The sequence below is a fragment of the Phascolarctos cinereus genome, unplaced genomic scaffold, assembly GCF_003287225.1.
Source record: "Phascolarctos cinereus isolate Bilbo 61053 unplaced genomic scaffold, phaCin_HiC Scaffold_4;HRSCAF=312, whole genome shotgun sequence".
Classification (NCBI taxonomy): domain Eukaryota; kingdom Metazoa; phylum Chordata; class Mammalia; order Diprotodontia; family Phascolarctidae; genus Phascolarctos; species Phascolarctos cinereus.
The window spans coordinates 437,390,195-437,410,962 of record NW_027555847.1 but is presented as its reverse complement, the minus strand read 5'-3'; the positions used below and the strand labels follow the sequence as shown (position 1 = coordinate 437,410,962).

The following is a 20,768-nucleotide window of genomic DNA, read 5'->3' as shown; positions in this document are numbered from 1 at the left end:
TTGGCCTAAATATATGTAAATATTATTCAGATTTTCAAAAATAATAAAAATACAGATAATTCTAGCCAATGAGTTTATCTATTGTTTCTGGTAAAATTATAGAAGGATTGTTAAACAGCAATTAGAAAAATCCTAAAAATATACACGATTTTACTAATAATAAATCATGACAAACTATTAAAATTTTCCTTTTTACTAGGCTATGCAATTCATACATCAAAGGATGAAATTCTTTAAAGAATTTGACAAAAGTCTTTCTCCATGTAATTTTAGACAAAGTTAAAAGATGTGTGAATGAATGAATAAAAAATATATTAGTCTGTCAATTGCTGTGGACTGATCGTTGACTGACTGTTATTAAATAGATCAATATCAACATGGCTGGGACATCTCCAATGGAAAGAGTCCTTAGCCCTATTATGTGCAGCATTTTAATCCATGACATGGGTGAATATCAATAGTAATAATTAATATTAATATTTAGATATAATATTTAGACAGGCAGAAAGGGAAAGCATTTATTAAATGCTTACTATATACTAAACACTGAGCTAAGTACTGGTGATGCAAATATAAGCAAGCAAGATAGTTCCTAGAGAAACTAAAATTCTAATGAGTGAAGATAACAGATAAAAAGGAGCTGGAAAAGGGGATTTAAGGGAGGTGTAGATTGGAAGTGACACGGTATGAAGATGGATAGGAAATATCTTAAAAGCTTAGTCTCAGTCAAGATAAAGCAAAAGCTCTCCCTGTGGGTGAGGCATACTTTAAAACTTGTAAAGCACTTTACAATTACTCCTTCTACATGGGGATTTTCCACATTATGGTTTTGATATATCATGAGTTAGCATAAGAAATTAAATGGGAATTTGAAGGGAATTTTGCAGCCACCAGAGTCACCAAATGAAGGCCAGCAGATGACATGGAAAAAGTTTAGAAACTCACAAATGTATAAAATATATGTATAGTATTATATAATATCAACATATTTTATCTTTTAATACCATAATAATTCAGACTTCTCTAATATAAGAGAGAGTCAAAAAGTTTTATGTAGATTTTTCAGATTACGGGGGTGCCACACCCTTAAGTCCCACAATATGGAAGAGATAACTGTATAAGCATTGTCTCATTTGATCGTCATAAGTCTATGAGGCTAGTCCCACAGATATTATTATTCTCATTTTACTGGCATGAAGATTGAGGATTAAGGCAGTTAAGTGCTTTCTCATGACCACTACCATAGTAAGTGTCAAAGGCAGAAATTGAAACTTGGTTTTTTTCTGATTTTAAGTCCCATACTCAATGCCCTATGCCACACTGAGAGGATAACAGGTATGGTCAAAAAAATTTCAGGTGACACAAGGCTAGGAGTGATAACTAATGTAGTTAAAAACAGATATGGAGTCTAAAAGGATCTTAATAGGCTGAAATGATGAACTGAAGCCAGCAAGAGGAAATTTATGGAGATAAATGTACAGTTCTCGGCTTAGAGTTCAAAAATTCAAATATATAAATGCAGTTATCTCTTTAAAATATTTTATGAATTTCTGAGTATCTAAACTTTTTCTGTTTCATTGGCTGGCCTTTGCATGTCATCTGTGATTTCCACAAAACTCCCAAAAAATTCACATTTAATTTCTTATGCTGAACAACTATGTACCGAAACAATGATGAGGAAAATCTCAATGTGGAAGGGATAACTGTATTACACTATGAAGAACTTGTCTAGAAAGCAGCTCATATGAAAAAGATAGGACTCCTAGTGGCCTACAAGCTTAATAGAAGACAATAATATGATGTGGCAGCCAAAACAGTTAATTTTAACTTAGCAACAATCTAAGTATAATTTCAAGAATGAAGAAGGTGATAGTCCCAAAGAACCATGCCCTAGTCAAACTACATCTAGAGAAATATGTCCAGTTCAGGGTATCACAGATTAAAATGGATAGTAACAAGCTGAAGGGCATCCACTGCAACAAGGATATAGCAACACAGATGGACTAAAAACTATGACATTTGAGAACTGGTAGAAGTGGGGCAGCTAGGTTGCACAGTGGGTAGAGCACCATCCCTGAAGTCAGGAGGTCCTGAGTTCAAATCCAGCCTCAGACCAAACATTTGACACTAGCTGTGTGACCCTGGGCAAGCCACTTAACCCCAATTGCCTAAAAACAAACAAACAAACACATAAACAAACAAACAAACAAATAAATGAATGAATGAATAAATAAATAAATAAATAAATGGATGAGTGAATGAATGAATGAATGAATGAATAATGATTGGTAGAAGTAACTAGGGATGTCTAGTTTGGAGAAGAGAATACTTAAGGTGAATTAGTTGTCTTTTATTCTCAAAGAGGACTAAAATGACATCACTAAGTTGGGGGTCACGTTACAGTGTGTCCAACTCTGGCTGATCAGTCTAATATGAGCTCAGAATGTCCTACCGTAAGTCAGCACAAATAGTCCATATGAACATTTAGGGTGGAGATGTCTCTAAATTCGCATATTCTTGTTTCTTTTGAGCTACAGCAATTCTGCTTTGCTCATAGAGAGCAACATTTTCTTTGATGCATCCAAACACAGAACTAGCTCTGATGATGCATGTATGAACTTCATCATCTATATGGACATCCCTGGACAGTATGCTTCCAAGGTAAGTGAATTTATCCACAGCATTCAAAATTTCTCCATTTATTGTAACCATGATTCCACGTATGGCTGGCATGGTGCTGGTTACTGGAGAACTTATTTTCTTGGTGTTAAGAGTCAGTCCAAAATTGCACAAGCAGCAGAGAATTGATCCATCCTCTGTTGCATTTAAGCCCCAGAGGCTACACTGAATACACAATCTTTGGCAAACAAAAAGTTGCATACTAACTCTCCCTCCACTATAGTCCATTGTATTTGACTATCCATGTGGGAATATTGCAGAAGTGGAGAAAAGTTACCTTTACTTAGAGGACATAAAAAAAAGGTTTAAGAGAACTAAGGAATCAGGTTTTCCTGCACAAGATGATATAGTTAGGCAGCCTCTGGAAACAAGACATCATTAATGAACAAATAACCAACTTTGGCCATCAATTAAATGAGTTATCAGAAGAGGAAATGGATAATTTTTGTGAGGCTATCCATAATTAAAAATATAGCATTGAAGCTCTGAGATTTGGAGATCTTATTTATGTAGCCCATTATCAAATTTGAGTCCTGACACTTACACACTAGGTTTCTATGTATTGCCTCACATCCAACAAAAATAACTTCATCTACCAGAAATCCTGGGTTACAGCACACAGGATCTTAAGGAAGTAGAGATGACTGGTAAAAAATTGCAAAGCATGATACCTAGACACAAGCACTGCCAGTTGGTGCTTAAAGTTGTGCCAGTATGTATGTAGTGGGCTATAATAAAGGTGGAGGTCTTGTGTGGTTGGTGCTATGGTTGAATGGCATGCAATAGCCTTCACCCAAATGCATGGATCTTGCTCCTATTGGACCTGAATTAAGACCCTAAGATTTAATTATGTACAGATCAAAGCAACATTTTCTGCCTACAGAATTTTGGTGTACCTGGTGACCTTGGGCTTACTAGAGAGGACATAATCATAGAAATTCCTGAAGCATGGTACCTAGTGAATTAGCAAATTTCCCAGAGAAAGAGAATGATCGAAAGCAATTCTGATGGTTGAGTTTCCAGTCTAACTTCATGAACTCCAAATTGCAATAGTCTGTGCAAAATAAATGGGACCTGCCAACACAAGGAATGCCTATAGATCATCTCAACCATGACCCAGATCACTAGGAACTGTTTCCAAAATAATATAATTCTGTTCCATTCGAGTGAATGTCCAGGGGAAAAATACACAGAAGAAACAACTAGGTCTGACTAGGTCAGGTTGGAGTAAGACGTTTTTTCCAGGGATATTTCTTTGTTGTAAAAAATCTTCCATGGCTTCTGGAGAGATTAAAACCAAGGCAGAGTTATAGTATTTCTTAAGACTTTTTAAGGCCTTGTCAGTCACAGATGAGCCCTACAAGACCCACTTCTACCAAAGCAGATTCTTAAAGAGGGCCTATAAAAAGTGGAAAGGAAAAAAAAGGAACTAGCTTTCAAAGTCTGAAGAGTACTGGAGACCCCTGGAGTTCAAGGAAGCCAAGAGTACATAAAATCAGTTTTACATGAGTCTAGTCAGATGGCTTCTGGAGAGAAGTTCAGCTTCCTATTACTCAAAATATTTTTTTTTCATTTTCACATAGCAGGATGGCCAAGAGGCAGCCGAGGCTTCCCAAATATAGGAAATATGCTGAATGGGGTTCTATTAGTACAGAAGCATGTTGTTAAAATATATTGCTGCTGCTATTACTACTACTACTACTACTACTACTACTACTACTACTGATAATAATGATAGTAATAATAACTAAATTTATATCACACTCTAATACTTTGTATAGTGATTTACATATATTATCTTATATGATAATGGATACATTGAATAATGATAGCTAGACTTATACACTGTTTACTATGTACCAGGTATTATACTAAGCACTACAAATATTGTTTCATTTGATAATAATTTAGAGTGAACTTCTAGAATTTGATGATTATGTCACAGAATTGAGAATGTTTTTTGAATAATAAAAACAACTACTATACTCAATTTATACAGAGCTTTAAGATGCACAGAGTATGTCATTTCCCAATATCCCTGTAAGGCACATCATTATGTCCATTTTTTTTGATATATAAATATATACAGTTACAGGGAAGTTTCCTTAGGTAAATGAGACAGTGAGAAGTTAATTGACTTGCTCATGTTCAGAGAGCTAATTAGTGTTAGAGCCAGGATTCAAATTCAGGTCTCTTGACTCTATATCTAGCACTTTCCTTCCCCAAAACTCTACTTTAATAATATCCAAAACACATCCACAATGCTGTCATATGTTCATTCCCATTTCTGATTTAAACTGATTTATTTACTCCTCCACTTCTTGGAAATTTAACATAGTGAAACATTAGAGGCAGCACAACTGCTTTGAAAATCAGTAGGCAGGGATATTAGCTTTGAATAGTGAGAATACTGAATCCCCTGTTGTCACTGTCATTTACTTTTAAAATATAATGGAAGAACCCCACTCATGTCCACAAATCAGGAGAAGTGAAGAATCAGATTAGCTCTGTACAGAGGTTAATATTGAGGAATTGTTAGAACATCTGGGCCTTCTGACCCCACACGAAATGAAGTTGCATGATAGGTACAATCAAGCTTAGCTTCATGGCATGGTTGCAAGGGTTAAACAAAGATATCCCTAATTTTGTTGTTTGGTAAATGGTGCATGATGAATTCTCCATGGCTCCCCCAACCATAGGCAGTATTGATGACATTCAGGAGTAAGGATAATTTTTAGTCTTATGAGCGGTGCAGCTACACAGAAGACTGTGACCATCTCCTATACTCTTGCACAGCTCTGCCTCACTTAAAAACAATTCACATGGAAATCAAGACATTGCCCTTATGATATCATTGATCCTCTTCAAGAACAAAGGATGAATAACAACAACAAATTTGAGATTCATAGGATGGTAGATTGAAAGCTATAGGGAATTCTAGATGCCATCAAGTCTAATCTTCCTCATTTTACAAATGAGGAAACTGGGACTGAGAAAGGTTAAATGATTTGCACTAGTAAGGAAAACTACGATCTCCTCTGGAAGTATGTTCATAAGCTTTATTTTGGAGAAATGATCTAGAATAAATGGATGGAAGATAAAGAGAATCAGATTTAAACTCAATATAGAAAGCTTGTAGCCATGTGGGTAGTATGACATATTTTGGGAAATATTATCCCCTTCTTGTGTCTATGCTGATGCCTCCAAGGTCATGAGGTAGTACCTACCACATGGAGCACCTTGAACCTTTTAACCATTTGCCCTCTTCAGGTGATCTCTCTAATTACAATTCTCTAACAACTAAATCCCAACTACCAAAAACAACCTCTCCCCCCTCCCAATCCTAAATTCCAAACTCATTCTCATCCACTTCAACTCTACTCCCAATGTTCCATTCCAGTATACCCTTCACTACCATTATGCCATTTAGAACTCTTGCTCCATAATTAGGCTTCCTTTCATAAATCTCTTCTCTCTCTACCTTCATTCTTTGGAAGTCACTGAGACCTGAGTGTCTCCTGATGAAAATGCATCCCCGGCTAACTTTTCTTGTACTGGCTTTGCTTTCTGTATGGACTCACCAATCCTGATGAGAGGCACTTCTTTCTCCCCACTGCCACTTTTAGAATCTCTCTCTACTGTCATCACTCAGCAGTCTCTCCTTGGAGCATCTTTCAATCAAAAATGATGGTGAAAAGAGAAAGATGAGAGGTCAGGGGCCAAGTAGTAGTTGCTACCTTTCTCTCCTCTCCATCTTCTCTCCCTCTTCATTATCGTAATTCAATATATTCTCTTCAAAAGCCTCTACACCACCCACCATGAGTGAATAGATCCAGTGGATGTGTTTGCCCAAGGTATGGCACACCAATATTAGAAACAAATGACAAAGTTTGTAAACCAAAGGCATTGATCATACATAGGTTATTCAGACAATCATTAATTTATCATTCCATTCATTTGCCATTCTGTCTGTCTAAATGAAATAACCCTTTAAGATGGAAAATTATAGTTTCTCAATGAATAATTGGTCACTGTCAGCAAGTATGGCAACTTGTTCTTTTTCTAACATATTTTGTTATGGCCAAAGAAGCCTCCAATACACATTTTGTAGCTCATTATTTTTGGCACCTTCATGCCCTTTTCCACAAAGCCTTATACAAATTACTCTTGTTTTGTTTTGTTGTTTACATCTTTCTAACTTGAATTTGCAATTTATATGATGCTACAATATGAGGTAACAGAGTTTGATGAAAACAGTCAAAAATAATATTTTAGTTTGTCCTGTCCTTATCTTTAGAACATTGCTTTTTTTTCCTACTGGATTTATCTCATAGTTAACATTTTGTAAATCTTTAAAAAGCAATCAAAGCAATTTGAGTACTAAACTTTAAATGAATGTATTTCTATCTGCCTGAGCATGAGTCTATAATTTCATGCAACTGTGCTTCCAATGGATATTTTTGCCAAATGGACACTTCTAGGACCAAGCAACAATCTTTTGTATATTCATGACTGTACTAAATTACAGATATTAAAGATACATAAACCATGAAGCTACAGTGACATTTCTACCTAGCATTTTCTAAATGATTAAAGCAGCCTGTGTTTATACATCTGATTAGAGAATTGCAAAAAGATTGGCACCTATTACCAATAAAAGGAAATGAAGCTTTATTTAAATAAATCATGCTTTATTCATTGGTCCAGCATGTAGTCAAGTTTATCTTGGAAACTTCAGTCAAGTTATTATTGGAAACAGTAAAAATGGGCAAAATAACTAGATCTCTTTTTCTTTCTGAGGCAGCATGGTGCAATGGAAAGACTACTGGGCTTAACACTGCGTCTGAAACATAGTGGGTAATTAATAAGTGTCTATCAGTTGATTGATTTAGATTCAGAAGAATATCAGTTGGAATTCTGGCTCTGCCAGTTATTACTGTGTGACCTTGGACAAATCACTTCACCTCTCTGGGCGTCTATTTTCTCACTTGTCAAATAAGGGGGTTTGGACTAGATGATCTTTAAGGATTCTTTCAGCTATAAGTCTGTGATGCTATGATTGCAGTTAGGTCACACAACAAATAAATTGCTGGGCCTGAAATCTGAAAGACCTTAATTCAAATCCAACCTCACTTATTAGCTTATGATCTTGAGCAAGTCACTTAATCTACTGCCTTAGTTTCCTTAACTGTAAAATGGGAATAATAAAACCACCTGCCTTCTAGTATTGCTGTGTGTACCAAATGAAAAAATATTTGTAAAGCATTTAGCACAGTGCCTGGCTTGTATTTATACAGTAGGCATTATATAAATGCTTGTTTCCTTCCTTTCTTCCTTCTTTCCAACTCTATGAATCTATGATTTCTTTGTTAAAGTGTAAATGTGAGGTCTAATGAAACATAAATAGAAAAGGACTTCCTTATCAAAAATTGGAAGGAGCGGCATTTTAAAAATGTATTATTGATGGGGAAATGGAGGGAGAGACTAGGGCTACCTGTGTTCTGTTGATTGTGTGGTATTGTGGAATGAACAATGGATTTGAAAGATAAGAACTTTGGTTTAAATTGCACTTCTGACACTACATGTGTGATCACCAGTAAATAAATTTACCTCTCTAGATCTCTGTTTCTTCATCTATAAAATGAGAGGGTTGGACTGGATAATTTCTGAACTCTCTTCTACCTTTAAATCTCTTATTGTTTTGATTGTCTTATATATTTTATTTGTTACATGTTCAAAAAAGCAATCAGGAAAATAGTAAGCTGAAGGTGATATGCCTTTCAATAAAATTGTAGTTTTTCCTTTACATCAAGTTCAGATCCCATACAGAGGATACTTATCATTTCTAAAACACTGTTGACTAAAAAGTTGCTTGTTTTGGTCAAAGCGTTAAAATGATCTCTTTTATGACTTTTGAAATTCAAAGACTGAAGAAAATCACAATTATCTAGGAGTAACAGGAGGTTCCTGCTTCATTCTATCCATAGAAATTTCACTGCCATGCCAATCAGTAGAATATTTGACCTATTTAGAACCAAGTTTAAGGGGAAAAGTCAGAAACCTGGGCACAAACCACTCTGTGGCCCTTTCCATCACAGTTCTCTCACTTAATCTAAATAGTGACTTATTTATTATTCTGGATCTTGATCACTGCATTCCCTTTGGTTTTGTTTTCTTTTGGCTCTGAATTATTTATAGAAGCTAAGATAAAAATGGCTTGCATTCAGAAGCACTTACTTTAATTAAGTTCTGATGATGCCAGATGCTTGTATGTGAAACTGTCAATCCCCTTTCCAGAATATAAATAAATAAATAAATCGATTAATGAACACTTTAGAATAGGAAAATTAATCCCACTGCACAATTGAGACTTAGCATTCAGTGCAAACACAGTCATCATGATGAAGAGAAAGCAGGACTCTTCACTTGAAAGTAATATTCAGATTGAAATACTGAATAAGTGTCCCACTGAAAACCAAGGATTCAAACTAAAAAAAAAAAAAAGAACCAAATCTCCTACCTGATAATCAAATTTTTTACTGTCTATTTATAAAAATTTATAGTTGGTTACAATTAAGAAGGGATTTTAGAGATTAACTAGAATAGCAGTCTTATTTTGCAAATTAGGAAACTAAGGCCTAACTAAAACAGTTTTGTTATTGATATGGTCAATTATGCTGATAGTTTTCCTAATACTGAACCAGCCCTGCATTCCTGGTATAAATCCTACCTGGTCATAGCATAATATCCTCAAGATAAGTTGTTGTAACCTGTTTGCCAATATTTTATTTAAAATTTTTATATCTATATCTATATTCATTAGGGAAATTGGTCTATAATTTTCTTTCTCTGTTTTGGCTCTTCCCTGGTTAGGTATCAGCACCATATTTGCAGGTGAGAATCCTTCTTCACCTATTTTCCCAAGTAGTTTATATAGTATTGGAATCAGTTGTTCTTTAAATGTTTGTAAATCTATCTAGCCCTGGAGATTTTTTCTTAGGGAGTTCGTTGATGTCTTGTTCAATTTCTTTTTTTATGAAATGAAGTTGTTTAAGTATTTTATTTCCTCTTCCATTAATCTGAGCAATTTATATTTTTTTAAATATCCATTCACTTCACTAAGATTGTCAAATTTATTGGCATACAATTGGGCAAAATAGCTCTTAATTATTGTTTTGATTTCCTCTTCATTGGTGGTGAATTCATCCTTTTCATTTTTGATACTAGCAATTTGGTTTTCTTCTTTCTTTTAATCAAATTAATCAAAGGTTTATCTATTTTATTGGTCTTTTTAATAAAACCAGCTCTTAGTTTTATTTATTAGTTCAATAGTTCTCTTAATTTCAATTTTTTTAAAATCACTCTTTTGATTTTCAGAATTTCCAATTTGGTATTTAATTGGGGATTTTCAATTTGTTGTTTTTCTAGCTTTGTTAGTTCCATGCCCAATACATTGATCCTTTCTTTCTCTATTTTATTCACGTAAGCATTTAGAGATATAAAACTTCCTGTAAGGACCACTTTTGCTGAATCCCATAAGTTTTGGTATGCTGTCTCATTATTATCATTCTCTTCGATGAAGTTATTGACTTTTTCCATGATTTGTTACTTGACCCACTCATTCTTTAGGACTAGATTATTTTGTTTTCTATTAATTTTTAGTCTGTCTTTCCGTGGCCTTTTATTATATGTAATTTTTATTGCATCATGATCTGAAAAAGATGCATTTAATATTTCTGCCTTTCTTCATTGGATTGTGAGGTTTTATGCTCTAGTACATAGTCAATTTTTGTGTAGGTGCCATGTACCACCGAGAAAAAGGTATTTTCCTTTCTGTCCCCATTCAGTTTTCTCCAGAGGTCAACCATATTTAACTTTTCTAAAATTCTATTGATCTCCTTAACTTCTTTTTTGTTTATTTTGTAGTTAGATTTATTTATTTCTGAGAGGGGGAAGTTGAGGTCCCCCACTAGTATCGTTTTGCTGCTTACTTGTTCCTGAATCTCCCTTAATTTGTCCTTTAAGAATTTGAATGGTAGGGGTAGCTAGGTGGTACAGTGGATAGAGCACCAACCCTGAAGTCAGGAGGACCTGAGTTCAAATCCGGCCTCAGACACATAATACTTACTACCTGTGTGACCCTGGGCAAGTCATTTAACACCAATTGCCTAAAATAATAATAATAATAATTTGAATGCTGTTAACAACACAACTAACAGAAATCATAAGACTGTCTCAATAAATACAGAAAAAGCATATGAAAAAATACAAAATCCATTCCCATTAAAAACACTAGAGAGCATAGGAATAAATGGAGTCTTCCTCAAAATAATAGATACCATCTATCAAAAACCATCAGCAAGAATTATATGCAATGGGGATAAGCTAGAAGCATTTCCAATAACATCAGGTGTTAAACAAGGATGTCCATTATCAGCACTGTCATTCAATATTGTGCTAGAAATGTTAGCTGTAGCAATTAGAGACAAAAAAGAAATTGAAGGAATTAGAATAGACAAAGAAGAAACAAAGTTATTACTCTTCACAGATTATATGATGACATATTTAGAGAATCCTAGAGAATCAAGTAAAAAAATTACTTGAAATAATAAACAAATTTAACAAAGTTGTGAGATACAAAATACACCCACACAAATCATTGGCATATTACTAACAAAGCCCAGCAGCAAGAGATAGGAAAAAAAATTCCATTTAAAATTACTGTAGACACTATAAAATATTTGGGAGTCTACCTGCCAAAAAAAAAAAAACCAGAAACTATATGAACACAATTTAAAAAATATTTTTCACATGAGTAAAGTCAGATCTAAATAATTGGGAAAATATCAGTTGCTCATGGGTAGGCCAAGATAATATGATAAAAATAACAGTTCTACCTAACATAATTTATTTATTCAGTGCCAAAAATCAAACTACCAAAGAAAAATGCTTTAGACAGCTAGAAAAAGCAATAACAAAATTCATCTGGAAGAACAAAAAGTCCAGAATATCAAGGGAGCTAATAAGAAAAAAATGCAAGGGAAGGTGGCCTAACTGTACCAGATCTTAAATTGTATTACACAGCAGCAATCATCAAAACTACTTAGCACTTGCTAAGAAATAGAGTGGTGGATCAGTGGAATAGGTTAGGTATGCAAGACACAACATAGGTTAGCTATGCAAGACACAACAGTCAATGACTATATTAATCTACTATTTGATAAATCCAAAGACTCCAGCTTCTGGGATAAGAAATAACTATTTAAAAGTCAAAATGGGCCCATGATTTAGATATAAAGGCTGATACTGTAAGTAAACTGGGAGAACAAGAAATAGTTTACCTATCAGATCTATGGAGAACAGAAGAATTCATGACCAAACAGGAGACAGAGAATATTACAAAAAGCAAAATAGATAATTTTGATTACACTAAATTGAAAAGTTTTTACACAAACAAAGCCAATGCAACTAAGATTAGAGGGAAGGTAGAAAATTGGGAAAGAATTTTAACAACCAGTCTCTCTGATAAGGGCCTCATTTCTAAAATATAGAGAGAATTAAGACACATTTATAAGACTACAAGCCATTCCCCAATTGATAAATGGTCAAAGGATATGAACAGACAGTTCTCAGATGAAGAAATTAAAGCCATCTATAGTCATATGAAAAAATGCTCTAAATCATTATTGATTAGAGAAATGCAAAACAAAACAACTCTGAGGTACCACATCACACCTACCAGATTGGCCAACATGACAAAACAGGAAAATGATAAATGTTGGAGAAGATGTGGGAAAATTGGAACACTAATGCATTGTTGGTGGAGTTGTGAAATGATCCAACCATTTTGGAGAACAATTTGGAGCTATGCCCAAAGGGCTATAAAAATGTGCATGCCCTTTGACCCAGCAATACCACTTCTAGGGCTATATCCCAAAGAGATCATACAAATGGGAAAATGACCCACATGTACAAAAATATTCACAGAAGCTTTTTGTGGTGGCAAAGAATTGGAAACTGAGAGGATACCCATCAATTGGGGAATGGCTGAACAAGTTGTGGTATATGAATGTAATGCAATACTATTGTGCTATAAGAAATGATGACCAGGCTGACTTCAGAAAAACCTGGAAAGGCTTATATGGTCTGAGGCTGAGTGAAGTGAGCAGAACCAAGAGAACATTGTACACAGTAACAGCCGTGTTGTGCGATGACTAATATTGATAAACTTAACCCTTCTGAGCAATACAAGGATCTAAGACATCCCCAGAGGCCTCATGATGGAAAATGCTATCCACATTCAAAGAAAGAACTATGGAACTTGAATTGCTATCATTTTTTTCTCTTCTGTTGAGTTTTGTTTCCTCTTCCTAATGGTTCCTCCTATTGGTTTTAATTTTTACTTGAAAAAAATAACTATTTAGCAAAAACTGCAGGAAAACTAGAACAATGTGAGGCAGAAACTGGGCAATGACCAACATCTTATACTATATACCAAAACAAAGTCAAAATGGGTACATGATTTAGATATAGAGACTGATACCATAAGCAAACTAGAAGAGCAAGGAATAGTTTACCTTTCAGATCTATGGAGAAGGGAAGCATTTATGACCAAACAAGAGATAGATAGAGAACATCATTAAATGCAAAATGGATAATTTTATTATATTTAAAAGTTTTTTTCACAAAGCCAGTGCATCCAAGATTAGGAGGGAAGCAGAAAATTGGGAAAGGATTTTTACAACCAGTGTCTCTGATAAAGGCCTCTTCTCTAAAATATATAAATAACTGAGGCAAATTTATAAGAATGCAAGTCATTCTCTAATTGATAAAGGATCAAAGGATATGAACAGGCAGTTTTTCAGAGAAACAAACTAAAGTTATCTATAGTCATATGAAAAAATGTTCTAAATCACTACTGATTAGAGAAATGAAAATCAAAATGACTCTGAGGTACCTATCAGATTGGCTAACATGACAAAAGAGGACAATAATAAATGTTGGAGATGTGGGGAAATTGGAACACTAATGCATTGTTGGTAGAGTTATGAAAAGATCCAATCATTTTGGAGAGCCATTTGTAACCATGCCCAAAGGGCTATAAAATTATACATACCCTTTGAACCAACAATACCACTTCTAGGTCTGTATCCCAAAAAGATCACAAAAATTGGAAAGCGGCCCACAGGTACAAAAATATTTATAGCAGTTTTTTGTGGTGGCAAAGAATTGGAAATTGAGGGGATGCTCATCAGTTGGGGAATGGCTGAACAAGTTGTGATATAAGAATGTAATGGAATACTATTGTGCTGTAAGAAATGACGAGCAGGCAGACTTAAAAAAAAACTGGAAATACTTACATGAACTGATTCAGAATGAAATGAGCAGAACTGGCAGAACATTGTACACAGCAACAGCCACATTGTGCAATGACTGACTTCAATAAACTTGGCTCTTCACAGTAACGCAAGCAACTCCAGAAGACTCACAATGGAAATTGCTATCTACATCCAGAAAAAGAACTATGGAGTCTGAATGCAGATGGAAGCATACTATTTGCTCTCTTTTTCCTTTGTTGTTTTGTTTTAATGCATCATTCTCTTGGTTCCTCCCATTAGTGCTAACTGTTCTTTTCATCATGACTAATGAGAAAATATGCTTAACGTGAATGTATGTGTAGAACCTATATCAGACTGTGCACCATCTTGGGGGGGAAGAAGTGGGAAGGGAAGAAAATTTAAAACTCAAAACCTTTTACCAGGATGTACTTTCCTTCCTTATCTCTTTTAGTTAGATCTATTTTTTCTTTTTCTTTGTCTCAGATCAGGATTACTACCCCTGCTTTTTTTTTTTACTTCAGCTGAAGCATAATATATTCTGTTCCAGCCTTTTACCTTTACTCCATGTGTATCTCTCTCCTTCAAATGTGTTTCTTGTAAACAATATATTGTAGGATTATGGTTCTTAATCCACTCTGCTATCCCTTTTCATTTTATGGTAGAGTTCATCCCTTTCACATTCACAGTTATGATTACTATCTGTGTCTTCCTCTCCATCCTATTCCCCCCACCTTTTATGTTTTTCTCTCTCCTTTCTCCCTTTCCTTCCTCAGTAGAGTTTTGCTTTTGACCATCACCTCCTTCAACCTGTTCTCCCCTCTATTAGCCCCCTCCTTTTTCTTCCCCTTTAATCTTTCTACTTCTTCTCTCCCTTCTATTCACCCCCTCTCTTTTCTTTTCCCTTTCCCCTCCTACTTCCTATAGGGTAAGTTCTTTATGCAACTAATTATGTTATTCCCTTTTTGAATCAAATCTGATGAGAGTAAGGTTCAAACAATACTCATCTCCCTCCCTTCTTTCCCTCTACTGTATTAGGTTTTTGTGCCTTTTCTTGTGATGTAATTTGTCCTTGTCTGTCTCCTCCTTTCCTCTTCTCTCAGTACAATCCTTTTTCAACACTTAATTAGAATTTTTACCATCACATCAAAGTTAACTTATATCCACATCCTCTGTCAAGTATACCCCCTTTTTAATGTTATAATAACATTACAATTCTCAAAAGTTACCAGTGCCATCTTCCCTTGTAGAGCTGTAGACAGTTTACCCTTATTAATAATAATATGTTGTTGCTGTTTTCCTTTGCTGTTTACCTTTTTATGCCTCTCTTGAGTCTTGTATCTGAAAGTCAAATTTTCTGTTGAGCTCCGGTCTTTTCATCAGGAAAGTTTGGAAGTCCCCAATTTTGTTGAATATCCATCTCCTCCCCTGAAAGATTACACTCAGTTTCACTGGGTAGTTGATCCTTGTTGTAGTCCAAGCTCCTTTACTTTACAGAATATTGCATTCCATGCCTCCTGATCTTTTAATGTAGAAGCTACAAGGTCCTGCGTAATCTTGACTGTGGTTCCATGATATTTAAATTGTTTCTTTCTGGCTGCTTCCTGTATTTTCTCTTTGACCTGGTAATTTTGGAATTTGGCTGCAATACTTTTTGGCATTTTCAAATTGGGAAGTCTTTCAGGAGGTGAGCAGTAGATTCTTTTGATGACTAATTTACCCTTTGGTTCTAGGACCCCAGGGCAGTTTTCTTTGATGATTTCCTGAAGGATTTTGTCCAGGCTCTTTTTTCATCATGGTTTTCAGGCAGACCAATAATTTTTAAATTGTCTCTCCTGGATCTATTTTCCAGGTGAGTTGTTTTACCAATGAGGTATTTTACATTTTCTTCTATTTTTCATTCTTTTGTTTCTGTTTGACTGATTCTTGCACTCTCATAGTGTCATTAGCTTTCACTTGCCCCATTCTAATTTTTAACAAGTTGTTTTCTTCTGTTAGATTTTGTACCTCCTTTTCCATTTGGCCCATTTTAAAGAATTCTTCTCAGTGAGTTTTTGTGCCTCCTTTTCCATTTGGCCAATTCTACTTTTAAAGGACTTGTTTTCCACTGCTAATTTCTGTCTTTCCTTTTCCAAACTATTGACTATCTCTTGCAAACCTCTCGTTTCTTTTTATATTTTTCTTCTGCCTCTCTTATTTGACTTTTAAAATTTTTCTTGAGCTCTTCCAAGAAGGCTTTTTAGAAGAAAAGTTCATATTCCCCTTTGAGGTTTTTAGATGTGGGTGTATAAACAATGTTCTCTTCTTCTGAATTTATACCTTGATCTTCCCTTTCCCCAAAATAAGAATCTATGGTCATTATCCATTTCTAATTTTTGTTCATGGTGTTTACCTATTTCCTGACTTTAAAAAAATGTTGAGTTCTCCTGCCAGAGGGAAAGGGGCACTTACCCAAGCTTCTTTTCCTGCTCACCCAGGCCTTGCAGTTGAATGTTTGGCTCCTCCTTGCCTGGGCCTTGCACAGGCATGTTTTGGTACTGACAGATGTCTGTCAGTCTGGAGTTTTGCCTTCTAGAGTTGTGCTTCCCAGAGTTGTATCGAGGCATCAGATTTCACTGCTGGGTAACTTGATCAACCATGGTGGTTTTCTGAACTGGTTTCTACTGGTTCCCCTATCTGTACTGAGGCTGTCAGGGGTCCTGGTGTTGGAATTTGCCTGCTCCACCAACCAAGGTCTCAGTATCTCCCCCTGGTATGCTGATGTGGAGCTTGTTCCTTGCTTGCTGGGACACCTCCAGTCCTCTACTGCTCCCTCTCCCCCAGAGCAAGAAGGGCCTTTCCTGTTAATCCCCCAAGCTTCCTGGGCTATAAGATTGCTGTGCCCTATATTTTTGCCGGCTCAGGGTTTTTCCTAGGTCAATATTTTCTGGTCTTTCAGAGGTCACTGAAGGAGGGTGACAGCAACTATGTTTTACTTCACCAACTTGACTCCTGGAAGCAGAACCTACAAGATGTCTTACAAGGTTTCAGTGATCAAAATTTACATTGCTTTGGGGAGAGGAAGGAAGGGACCTATGTTGCTCAACTGGCCAGTTCCAATTGGGTCCCCAATGGGTTATCTCCTAGTACTACTATTCACAAAGGTTGTTCTTTATCCTTTGTTCTCCAAGAGGACCATGACATCAGGGAGGTGATGCCAGGACATGCAAATGAATTGGATTTAAGTGAGAGAGGGCTGTGCAAAGTCACTTTATTATACTGCATATACTACCAAAAAAGGTATGAACTAAGAGCCTCTGAAATATCACCTCAGTTCCATAAATTCTTGGAGAGCAACTTTCAAACCAGGATAAATAGCACAGTGTCAAACCTATAAAGTATCACTATTTCCCAGACCACATTAATAGCAAAGTTATTAGCTAGCCATTTACAAACTGACCATTCATCTAGGAAGAGTATTCCCACATGATATGATTTCAGATATTTCCCACTTGATATGATTTAGAAGATTTCCTGAATGGAAAAAGGTTAATTTGCTTAAAGCAAATTCACCTAAAAATTGTCTATTAATCATTTTACCAAATGACACTTAAACCTATATTCTGAATAATAATTATTTATAAAACATTCTATGTACTCATGCATGAAAGTGCTGTTTTAGCTCTGTTCAAGCCTTTTTACATGTTTTTGGTTTTTTTTCTCTTTTAACCATTTTTATAAAATGTAATGTTTCATTATTTTAAGAATCCACTTTTAATACTTGAGTAGTTTACAGTAGGGTTTGGATGAAATTTGGTTGAAATTGCTCATCAGGTAAATTGGTTTGGTTTAATCCAAGACAATCAAAATCATGTAAAGAAGCCAAAGAAAGACTATCTATTTAACTCCAGCTTCCTGCTCTTTTTTTTTTTAATGCAGCCCTCACATCCTTTCTGTTTGGTAGCATAGGACAGACCTTCTGCAGAGGTTTCTGGGCTTTTCTAAGCCAGTTCCCTCAGTTGAACTAAATTATACTTCTTAAACGGTACTGATCATTTATCTGCTAAGTCTGCCATAGAAATATCTTTCCTATCAATGCTACAAAATTTGAAATTTGAAATGCCATTTGAGAATTCTTTGGGATGGCAATCTCTTTTCAAATTTAATCTTTTAAATGCACAAAGCCCTGAAATATTGTGTTGTTCAGGTCATGGTAATGGTCTGATTTTGAAGTTAAAACTCAACTTTTTCTAGAACTCCATGAGTTTTGTGTGTATAACCCCAGGTAGTTTCCACTAGCTAACACTTATGGTTTGTTTGCTGGGATTTCTAGGCAGCAAGGATTCATCTCAAAAAATTGTTTTGGAGCTAGATGAGACCTTAGATATAGTCTAATAAAACTTCATTTTACAGTTGACCCGAGAAATATAGTAGATTCAAAACTGAAACTCAAGTCTTATGATTTCTCCCACTGTGTTCTTTTTTCTACACTATTTTTATTGCCTCCTCTTTTCAGATATTTTGATGTTTTGAGATATTACCTAGAGAAACTCAATAAATACATTGCAATTTTGCAGGGGCGGGGGGGCCTAAAGAAACTATTTGAAACCAAGAGGAAGCTGTAGTCAGAAGATGAATCCCCACTTTGATTATTTAGTACATACATAACCAGGGCAAGTCACTTAACCTCCTTAAGCCTTGGTTCCTTCAGCTCCAAAATGAAAACATACTTCTAAATAACCTATTGGTTCCTTCCAGCTTTAGATCTATGATTCTGTAAACCTAAGTATGGGTATTAAACAATGTATACTATATCAGAAAGACGGTGGGAATTGAAAAAAACCTTTAAATTGATAATGAAAATAAAGGCAATTTGAGATGCCCCCATCTGTATTCTAGTGTTGGTAGTGAAGACAGAATGAAAGAGAATAGAATGTTGGGTTTAGAATCTGGAAGACCTGAATTCATATCCTAACTCTAGCAATTACTAGCCATGGGATCCCGGGAAAATTCTTTAATCTTTCTGAATATCAGTCTTCTTATGTGTAAAAAGAGATGAAGTTATCATTTGTACTCATCTCATAAAACTATTTATGATAATTTATGTGGGGAAAACCTGAAAACCCTGAAGTCATCATTACTAATTGCCATTTACCTTGATCTAGGGTGATTGACCTACTCTTCCCTAAATATCTTCCTACTCTGAAGCTTTTACCAGCTGACTCAACTTCTCTTGCTATGCCCACCCAGTTCACCTCAGTGGCAGCCATAGTGAAAACAGCAATACGTTCCACCAGAAGTTCTTTGCTCCCAGGTATGGGTCTCTGGGTTCCCTGTATTAAAAACAAAGTAGCAAATACCAGAGAGAAGTGAAGAGTTTCCCCAAATATGACCCCACCAAGCCTATCCACCTCACCACAGCCTTTCTGAACTATAAGGCAAGTATAATCCACATTGTTTGAGAAGTGCAAAGGCCTGGTTCAAAGGTAAAAAAGAAGAAAATGGTCGAGGACATCACCACTGGGGAAATTCCCCTCTGTAGTTATTGTAAGCATTTTGGCCTATGTGCAAATCCTCCAAGGCCTCCAGACCTTCAAAACCACCTTTTCTGAGCACATCAATGATGAATGTAAGAGGCAATTGAACAAGAACTGGCATAAGTCCAAGAAGAAGTCCTTCACCAAGTACTGAAAGAAATGTCAGAATGACAATGAAAAGAAGCACTTGGAGAAAGATTTCAACAGAAGAAGAAATACTTCTAGAAAATCCAAGTCATCATCCATGTCCATATGGGCCTGCTCCCTCTAAAGCAGAAGTCTCACTTGATGGAGATCTCCATGAATGGTGGCAGCACGGTTGAGAAACTGAACTGAGCCCACAAGAAACTAGAGCAGCAAGTGCCGGTGTCCACTATGTTTGGGCAGGATGAGAAGATTGACTTCATTGGAGTGATAAAAAGCAAGGGCTACAAAGGTGTCACCAGCCCTTGGTGCACAATGAAACTTCCCTGAAAAATCTACTGGACTGTTTTGGAGCTTGGCATCCTGCTCACAGAGAATTCTTTGTGACCCAAGCTGGTTAGAAGGGTTACCACCATTGCATAGAGATAAACAAAAATATTTACAAGATATTGCCAGATCAAAGATGGGAAACTGATCAAAAACAATACGTACACTGATTACAACTGTCTGACAAGAACATGAATCCTCTGAGAGGCTTTGTCCACTATGGTGAAGTGACCGATGACTTTGTCATGCCCAAAGTCTGTGTTGCCGGGATCAAGAAGTGTTTCCTCATCCTATGAAAATCTGTGCTGGTACAGACTAAATGTCACACCCTGGAGAAGATTGACTTGAAGTTTATTGACACCACCTCTAAATTTGACCATGGACCACTTTCAGACAGTGGAGAAGAAAGCTTTCATGAGAATACTTAAAATGATTATATTGATAAAGAAAAACTTCCTATTTCCAAGTGAACTTGTAGCTAGTGGATTCTCAATAAATTGAAAATATTTTTTTTAAAAACCTTCTCTTGCTGCCTTGACTATTCCAGCTCAGTGGAAAGTATGAAACAAGTATGTTAGATGTGAAAGCTTGGCAAATGGCTACATTTCCTATGCTTAAGTCATCCCTTACTGTGACCTTTAGAGACTGGACTTATTGAATAGAGCATACCCTTTAATGTTTGTTCCTCACCAATAACACATACCATAACCTCTGACATAGGCAAACCAAGAAATCAGAAGGCGGTGTGGACAAAACTGTAATAATG

The 20,768-nt window shown here is 35.8% G+C and overlaps 1 pseudogene; it reads left to right on the top strand.

The window, feature by feature from the left end:
- LOC110214728 (large ribosomal subunit protein uL3 pseudogene) overlaps positions 1-20,503 on the top strand; it is a 127,335-nt pseudogene extending 106,832 nt beyond the window's left edge.
- The last annotated feature ends 265 nt before the right edge of the window (positions 20,504-20,768 follow it).